Consider the following 9,878-nt stretch of genomic DNA (forward strand, 5'->3'; position numbering starts at 1 on the left):
CATTCCTCTGCCATCCCCAGTTTCTTTCTTGAGCTGGTGAATGGGGAGGGTGGGCAGCCTTGGACTTTTGGTCTGTCTTGGAAATGCATGAGGCAGCCAAGCCCTGGCTCAGAGTGCTGCTGGCGCTGTCCTGGCCACATGAGCACGCTGACAGTGCCAGAGGACTGGCTCCACTGTGTCCAGATGCCACCCCTTGTGCAACACCCCTCCAAAGGCTGACTTTTGCAAGGAATGTTTTGTTCACCACGTGGCAGCTTACAGGGTTGACCTCAGGTTGTTCTTGGTTAGCTGGAAATCAGGTGTTTAAAATGTCACTGGGCTATTGTGGGTCACTGTCTGGGCCACTTTAGTGTTAAGGAGCCAGTTCTCTTGTACATCACCATCAAATCTATGCTTGAACCTGGAATGATTGGATTTTAAAAACAACCAGAATCTTCCCCATGTTTCCCTCCCCTCCACTAGCTGCTTTCCTGGCCCTGGCATATTTCTGGGCCCTGGTAGTTCCCACATTTTGCAGTTTTTGAGTTGCCTCTCCCCAACCAGGCATGTCTGAAGCTGCCAGTGCCCAGTCTCTGCTGGCAGCGAGTGTTCAGGTTTGTCAGCAGCATCCAAAGGGACCATTCATTCACAGGGTGTGACAATGATGGGCTTCATTGGGGTTTCCTGACTGCTTTTGGGGCCCACTTGAGCATTAAACCTGTGGTAGAACTGGGATTCTGACCCCACCTGGTGCAATCTGTCATGGTGTTAACTGGGGCTGAGCCAGAACCATTGAGCCAGGGTGGACTCTGGGAACTGAGAGCCCACCCCATGAGCTCCTGCCCTGCTTAATGCATCTGTCTAGCAGTCCACTCACAGTGGGGTGACTGCCCTGGATTTACAGATGGGATCTCTACCACAGGGATTGCCCAGGTGTTCCTCTGGTCCTGCAAGATGTCCCATTCACCCCCCATGTCTTCGGTGTGAGCTGGGAATGACACAAAGCCTTGGCATCTGCGGAGGAGGAAAAACAGCCCTTGGGAAGGGTTTAGCCATAACCTGTGTGCCCAGGTGCTTGGCTTCTTCACCTGGCCAGGCCGAGCAGACAAACTGAGGGTTCCCAGGGTGGAGGGCAGGGACTGAACCTGTGGTCTGCCTGTGGTGGCCCCACAGCTCCATTGCCCCAATCCTGCAGCCCCAATCCCTTACCCCTGGTTCCTGAGCCCCAGTCCCTTACCCCTGGTATCTCAGCCCCGATTCTGCAGTCCCAATCCTTTGCCCCTGATCCCTTATTCCTGATCCCTTATCCCCAGTATCTTATTCTGGGCCCCTTATCCCAATCCCTTACCCCTGATCCCTGATCCTTTATCCCCAATGTCTTACCCTCTATCCCTTATGCCAAATCCTTTATTGCCGGTCCCACAGCCCCATTTTATTCTGGGTCCCTTATCCCAATCCCTTACACCTGATCCCTTATCCCCTGTCCCTTACCCCGAGCCCCTATTCCCGGCCCCTTACCCTCGATATTTCATCCCGGATCCCTTATATCCCGGTCCCTTATCCCCAGTTCCTTACCCCTGGTCCCTTATTACCAATTCCTCGGTCCCGATGCCCGCAGCGCACGGGCTCTGCCTCCCTCTCGTGGCCGCCGGGATGTGCTGGGCTCCCCGTGCCCGCGGGCATTCGGGGCCAGAACCGCTCCTGGGTTCACTATTCACCCCTTGCTTTTAAGCAAATCCTTTCTGCTGCCACTTCCTGGGCACTTTTGCATCACACCTGGTTGGAAACAAAGCCAACCTCACCAGAGTCAGTGGCCTAAAAGTTGAAGCTGTTTTATTCCAAGTAATCTGATTTCAATTCTCCTGTCATTGAAGCCAAGAACTGAACAAAACAAGAGCTCCAGGGGAACCTATAAAATATTAATTGAGTCAGGGCCCTAGATTAGATTAATTAAAACATCTCATGCTCATGAAAATTCCAGCTCAAAACAGTGAAGACTGGATGCTCTTCAAGCATTTTTTGCTGAAGCAGAGGCTGTGGCCAGTTGGCCCTGGGGCTTGCAGCCACCTTTGCCATGACAGAGCTCCAGTACACCCAGCAGTACCAGTCCTGCCAGGAGCCAGCACGGGCAGAAATGTGGGAATACCTGGTTATTACCTTTCTCTGTCTGCTTCTTCTCCCCTTCACCTGCCTTTCTCCACCTGCAGTAGCTCCTGCTGTTGATGTTTCTGGTGCTGCTGAGGAAGTCCTGTCTGAGGAGTCAGCAACTCATGCTGAGTTTGGGATCAGCCAGACCCTCACTGGCATTTCAGGATGAGTGATCTGGACATCCCTGGGATGGCATCTTTGAGTTGGGATCAGGGAAGATAATTTAAGTTACATTTCTGCTCTTCATATCCTAAATCTGGGCAGGAGAACAGCTCCTGTACCAAAGCCATCTAGAGGCAGGGTGCAGCAGTCGCAGGGATGGATCCATGCCAGGACCAAACCCTGCTGTCTGCCAGGTTTGAGGGCTCTACAGGGTCAGGGTGATAGAAGAGTGGGGGCAATCCCCCCAGCTTTGCTTTGCAGGATATGACATGCAAATGTCAGAGCTCTGAAAACACTCATGGGCCTTGTAGCCTCACCTGCTCCATGCCCATGGACCCAGGAGCTGTATTTAAGCTCAGCTTAAAGAAAGCTTCAGACTCTTCCTGGCTGTGCTGGGGCAATGCTGGGCTCCAGTACAGCCCAGTGCTGCCTGGCCATGGGTCCTTTTGTGCTGACTTCCACCTGCTGACTGTTTTCCTGGCTCAGTGTCATCCCTGCACCCTGCTCTGGACCTGCTGGTTCTCCTGGACCTGATCTTAGCCCTGAGGGCCAGACTGACTTCTGGCTTGGCCTAGGACCTGCCCCATCACTGTGATGCTGCCTCATTATCTGTGCTCTTGGTTGGACCTGGCTGCCACCTCTGGTTCAGTGCTGCTCCTTTTTCTGGCCCAACATCTGGATTTGGGCACAGCCATGAAGATCTGGCCTGAAAAGAAGATCTGGAGATGAAGCTCTGGGGCAATGATGGACTCTTTAGCCCTGGTGTGTGAGTGCTGCTGAGAAGATCAGGGCCCCCCTTCAGCGCTGGCACTGCTGTGTTCCAGCCTGAGCAGGATGGCTTGGGCACAGCTTGTATCCATGGAATTACCCACCATTAAGTCCCTGGTGTGCTGGGGGTTTGAGTGGATGAAATGCCCTCCTTTCCCCAGCTCTGAGGGGCTCCACAGAGAGCACCTCCCCATGTGAGCTGTATCTCCTGCATCCTGGCAGCAGCTGACCAGCCCTGCTCCCAGCCCTCTCCCCCTTGTCCCACCCAAAATGAGTGTGGGATGAAGGGCTGAGAGCTGAGGAATCCACGAGGAAGCACAAAGCTGCTGCTGTGGGTCCCTGGGGTATGTGGGAATCCACAACCCAACAGACCAGGCTCCAGAAGGCGCTGGCTGGGCACCCTGTGGGGAGGTGAGGAGTGGCATTTCATTCAACTGGAAGCTCCCAAACTCCCCTGGGCAGGGGATGTGCTGTGCTTTTAGCTGGGGAGATTTGAGGTTTCGTGCTGTGGCAGCAGCCTGGGCTGAGGCTGTGATATTAGAAAGAGTCTGAGGGGGGCAATATTATGCAGATAATTTCTGTTTCCTGGTGCTCCATCCCATCCAAACCATCTCTAAGAAGGTCAGATTTGGCAAAAGCCTTTTCCCTTGCTTTTTCTTTGTGCCATTCCAGCGGGGATGGTGCTGACCCATGGCAGCACAGTCCTGAGAAATGCAGTCCTCAGCTCCTCTCTGTCCTTCAGTGGCCCAGTGGCAGCGTCTGGCTGTGTGCTGATAATCTAATTACCTGCTTACCCTGAGGGCTGGGGAGCAGCTCAGCCCTCCACAGTGTGACATGTGCTGTTAAACCCTGGAATCAGTCTCTTCTGGGGACAGAGCAGCTTGTCCTGCTGGTCACAGCTGCTGGGTGTGCAGACAGCACCCTGGCCAGAGGTTTCTTTGGGATCTCTGTCACTGCCCAGTGACTCTGTGGCTTCTAGGCCATGGAACAGGGTGTGACATCTGATCGAGCTCCTTCTCTGGATGTAGCTGTGAGTTGCCTGTGAGGATGGAGACCTGCTCCTCATTCAGCTCTGGATAATGGGGGGAAGAGCTCAGGGGCACCGTGGTTTTGGGGCTGTGGAGCTTTGCATACGTGAAAAAGTGCAAAAGCCTTGGCTCCCCTGGGCCTGCTCTGCAGAGATAAAATCAGAGGTGTCAGCCCGTGTGTGTCTTTTGGTCCTCATTCAAAAAGTGGACTTGAATAGAGCCATGTGTTCCCTGGCCACAGCTGGGCTTGTGCTCAGCCTGGGAGCTGCATCTGTACTGCCCTGCTCAGTGACCCTTTGCTGGAGCAGGGCATCCTGCTCCCGGTGCAATTCCCTGGAGAGAAGTGCTGCAGGAAGGGGTGGAGGGGGGGATGTGTCCTGGATGGGGCCTGGAACACCTCCCTCACCCCTCCCCAACAGGGCCAGGCTGTGCTGTGGGCTCAGGGTGCTCAGGGCCAGGCCCAGAAGGGCTCTTCCAGCTCTGTGGAAGAGGGCAGGAATGTGACAATGGGGCACTGGGGTCATGTTCCAACCACAGCTTGGACACAGCAGTGCTGTTCCTATGGAGGTTTTGATCTGCAGGTGAGCTGAACCTTTTGAGATGGTGCTAAAAACCCTTAGGAGGAGCTTGTTGTGCCAGACTGGGGTGAATCTGGGTGCAAACCTTGACTCTGTTGGTGTGTGGTGTTTCTAAGGAGGGCAGCAATCTCAGCAAACAGGGCTGCATTGCTGAGTCACAGCTCTGCTACACCCAGCTGTGATCAGGATGTGTTTATTCTTTTCAGGAACACAAAAGAGGAACGTGTCCCCACGTCCTAATGGCTGGAAATCAGACTGAGCTGCCCTGAGACCTGCCCAGCGTGGTGAGGGAACCCACTGGGATATGCTGGAACATGCCTGGCTCACGTGCTGCTCTTGTCTCTGGGCAGCTCTTTGTGAAATCTGGGCTCAGCACAGGGAGGGACTGCTGTGCACCTGGGCTGGAGTCCCACGGTGTGCAGGCACCACAAGGGTCCCCTGTCCTGCATGGTGGGGTCTCTGGGCACTGACCCAGGCAGGAGGGGGAACCATCCCACTGTAAATAAGGTGGTTCCAAACATTCAAAACCTGCTGCATTGAACCTGCAAGCAGCAGCAGGTTTAGCAATTCCCAGCAGCAAAGCCTTTCCCAGAACCTGAGGCATCGTCCATTGCGGTGAAGGTGGTGGGTGCACTCGGCCAGGGCAGCCTGGTACCCACCCACCCCCTTATCTCCTTGGTCTTGGCATAAAAGGATGTTGGTCTGGCCTTGGCAGAGATGAGGTGAGGTTTTTGTCTCAGCTGCTGTGGCTGGCTCAGCTTTCTCTCAGCTCCTCTTGACAGCACTGGCACAAGAGGAACGGGACCACATCTTGCCCTAGGGTGGAGTTGGCTCCTTGTCTCTACCCACAGGGTGGAGTTGGCTCCTTATCTTTACCCACAGGGTTGAGATTGCTCCTTGTCTTTACCCACAAGAGAAATCCAAGGGCAGCCAGAGCCCAGGAGGAGCTGAGCTGTCTGGCCAGGAGAACCCTGCTTCCATTTGTGATGATAATGGCCTGGTTCTGGGAGCTGAGCACTGGATTTGAGCAGTGACAAAGGCTGACAGAGCAGGTGGAGCAGAGGGCAGGGTGGTGCCCCTGCTGAGGAGAGGCTGCTCTGCACTGCAGGGACTGTGTGCTCCTCTCACCTGGGACCCAAATTGCTGTGTGAGTGGGGCTGCCTTTATCCTTAGACATCCCACAGCTTCCAGGGTGGGCCTTGGAGGCATTTCCAAATCTGAAACACAGACCACTGCTCTTTCCCACAGCCCAAAGCACTGACTGTGTTTCTCTGCCTTCTCTCTGCTTTCTCCCTTTCAAAGCTGTGCCATATACCAGCCCCTGGGGGGTTCATTCTTGTCCAGTGGGATCTGGAGAAGTCCAACTCCCTCCTAGCTCATTTCAGGTAGCATTTTTGTCCAGGAGATGCTCAGAATAGATTGAAACACACGATGCTGGGTGCAAATTGGCCCTGTGTGTTACAGCCCTAATCTGGTTAGGGGATCAGGGCAGCAGGCTGCCTCAGCCCACGTGGCTCTGCCAGTGGCTGCATCCTGGGCTGTGCCCATGCTGGGCACGTCATCAGCTGGATGTGAATTTCTGTGCTGCTCAAAAACGCCCCAAGATGGGAAAACGCAACCTGTTTAACCCTCTGTTCCCTGGGGTGTGTCTCAGGGGGTTTCTGCTGCGGAGGTTCTGTTTCCAGGTTGGTGTTGTTTTAGGGCTGTGAGGGTTGTGGTTTCCTTGCGAGCAGTGCCAGACAGGAGCCCCCCAGAGGGGTCTGCCCAGTGGTGCCTCTGAGGAGTCACCAGCCCTCTGAGGAGCTGCTTGCTGGCCCTCTCTGTTTTCTCTGACACCCTTGGCCCTGCAGTTGCAATACCCTTAGGAAAAGCCAGCACCCTCTCCCTGCTGATGGGAGAAAGCCTGCTTGAGACCAGGGGGTAGAGCAGGATCTGCTTCTGCTTTTGGAGGCCACTGCTGTGTCTGCTTGCAGCTCCTTTGAGAGCAGAGGGGAAATGAAGTCCCTCTGGGCAGCAGAGTGGATCCTCAGCGGGGTTTTTGCCCTTCCCACTGAGCACAGAGTCCCATGATCCCCAGCAGGAGCCAAAGGGGACACAGCTGAGTTCCCACCAGTGACCCCAGTGATGGCTCACCCTGGGGCAGAGCTTCTCCCTGCCCTGCAGGGAAGCTGCAGAAATTAGATGGGAATTGCTGAGATAAGGCTTTGTTTCAAAACCAAAAATTTTGCAGAAGCAATGGATGTTTGGGCTGAGAATGTCTTCTTATCTGGCAAAGTTGACTAATACAGCATTATGTCATATTTATACATGACACTGGCATTTATACTGATAGAATTAATGAATCTAAACACATTTTCTTCCATTTACCCCTTAGAATGGGCTGCAGTGAGATACTGGTATCTGGTAAGAAAAATAAAAAGAAAACAAACCCCAACAAACTAACAAAAAACCCCAAACCAAAATAGAAAAGTGCCTTTTTTAAGATCTAGGCCCAGCATAAACATACTTCTTATTATTTTTGGAAAGCAGTTTGCAGGTGTCAGCGGCCCTGACACACAGCTGGTATTCACTTCTGGGGGCAAGAGAAAGGGAACTGGTTTAAATATAGCTCCTGGGAAATAAGCACTGGAATAACTTCCAAGATCAGTTTTACTCTACTTTGCTGCCTGGAATTTTCCCTAAAAACGCAAAAGATAAACAGTTAACCTCAGGGATCAGACACATGTGCAGAGGAGCAGTTGCCTTCCTCCAGGATGGCCCCAGAGCATCCTTGTGCTTGTCCAGACAAACCTTGTGTCTCTCTGGTTTCCAAAGTGGGAATTCACCATTAAAAGACAGATTTGAGGATTGTGGCTGCAGAGAGATGTGGTGCTCTCCTAGGGAAACACAGATTTAATGCCAACAGCCCAGCAGCTACTGCAGCCACCCGGTTAAGCCAGAGGTAAAGATGGATAAAGTGGATCAGGGTCAGGTCAATTAAAATCAGCCCAAGCTGTGTTTCTAAGGCTCTGCAGCACACTTGTGTCCCATGAATGCACTGTGCTGACACTCCTGGAAAGAGCTGAGTCTGCAGCACACGTGTATTTGCTAAGCAGGAAAAAAACCCCATCAAAAACCCCTTACTGCACCATTCCCATTCCCTGGCCAGTTCAGCTCCATTTGCCTTTTTCTGACCTTTGCTATCAACTCTCCTCCCAGCAGAAAATTACCCTCAGGCTATTTTTTTTAACCTTGTAATTTCCTCTAATCTCAAATAAATGCTCTAATTGACCTCTGTCCTCCCAGTGTACATGGCACACTGAGCAGGGCTGTGCCCACAAAAGATCCTTGTAAAGCACTGTCTATTTCCACCATTGTTTATTTATGGTTGTCATTAAATACAATAAATTGCCATTTATTGTATTTATTTATTGTTGTAATTGCTTTGAACCAGAAGTCAGACGTCAAATAGCTGTGAGTCATTATTTAGGCAAAATAGATGTTTTTCAGGTGGCTGATAAAAAACCCCATGATATCCAGGTGAAATGGTCCATGGGAGCCAGAGCTCTCCTTGCCCAGAGGCAGTTTCACACCCAGTGGCTAATTTGTACCCTGCCTGGACCATTTTATTTGTGCCCCAAAACATCCAGAGATGGGAGGAGTGTGTTTTCCAAATTCAGCACTTTAAAAGCTTTGGGAGCTTGAAATGATTTTAAAATATTTAATATAATATTAATAAAATATTTAATATATTATATAATAAATACATTCTATATATTTTATATATATTTAATGTATATTATTAAATAGATTTAATATTTAAAATATTTAATATATATCTGCTGTTTATTCCTGCTTGTTTTCCATAAGCCTGGTCAGTGCTGCTCCACCCCTTGGCCTCCTGGGAGCCCGAGTGCTGCTGGCCCCACACTTGGCAGCAGCCAATGATTACTTTCCCCTGCCAGTCACTATTTTGTAAAGAATATTTTTGCCTGTTAGCTGTGACTAATGTGCTTTGTCTGTGCAGCATGGAGGCAGTCAGGGCATCCCTGAAAGGTTGTATTTAATAAAAGAGGACATGGTGATGGACCTTCCACATCAGCCAAGCCCTGGGCTATTCCCACAGGCTCCACTGCAGTGCACATACCCAAATAACCTTGGGATTTGAGCTGAAAAACTACTGTTTTCTCAATGCCTACTTGGCTTTGGGGCAGAAATCCCATCACTGCTCTCATGGCAAAGCTGGGGAGGAGTGACAAGGGAGGCTGGTGACATTTCCTTGTGGCATGTCCTGCACTCACTGAGCAGTGCCAGCAGCAGCTTGCAGCCCCCTGTGGCAGCCCAGGGCTGGAGGAGCACCCAGCCTTGCCCATCCTCACAAGCAGAGCTCTGTGCAGCTAATCCCCTGCTGCCAGCTTCCACAAACAGTGTCCATCTGGAGTAAAAACAGCTGGGGAGGGAGATGAGGAAACTTATTTTGCAACCATTTGTGGTAGTGTTCACAACCACAGCCCCAAGTGCTTTCTCTGCTTACGCACCAGAGCAAGTAACAATAGTATTTTTCATTAATATAGGGATTTTTGTCCCCAAGGCTCCCTGCAGGCCCAGCCTGTGGTCTGGGCATGGCCTCACCTGGGCAGGTGAACTCCTGTCATGAAGAACTGAACTGTGGTGCTTGTCTCTGCAGTGACTTTGGAAATACCAGCTGCCTGCTCAGTGCCTCCGGGGAATCTTAGATCTCATCTCACCCAGGGCTGCACATGGGCCGCAGGGATGTTCCCCAAGGCTCCATCCAGGGAAGGTTCCATTTGGCAAATTTGCCTTTAGCTAGATGGGGACACTGGGTCTGGAGTGAGTGGACTCTGCTCTTCCCAGAATCAGAGAATCCACACAGAGAGGAGCAGGCAGGGCTACTATAAAAGCCTCTTTTTCTGGAGATACTTAAAGTCAACCTGGACACGGCCCTGTGTAACCTACTCTAGGTGAAATTGTATTGGCAGGGAGGCTGGACTAAATGATCTCCACAGCTCCCAACCATTCTGTGATTCTGTGGCTTTTTGCCTCACTGTCTTCACAAAGATGTGGGCTGCCATGTGCATCACCCACGGGAGAGGAAAGCAGGAGGCAGAGGAGCAGCATAAAACATGGCCAGGTCACTGAAAATAAGAAGTGGAAAGCTAAGTGTGAGTTTGCAGGAGCTGCAAGTAGATGTGGTGGACCAAACTCCATCAGACAA

This window comes from Melospiza melodia, chromosome 19 (genome assembly GCF_035770615.1).
Source record: "Melospiza melodia melodia isolate bMelMel2 chromosome 19, bMelMel2.pri, whole genome shotgun sequence".
Classification (NCBI taxonomy): Eukaryota; Metazoa; Chordata; class Aves; order Passeriformes; family Passerellidae; genus Melospiza; species Melospiza melodia.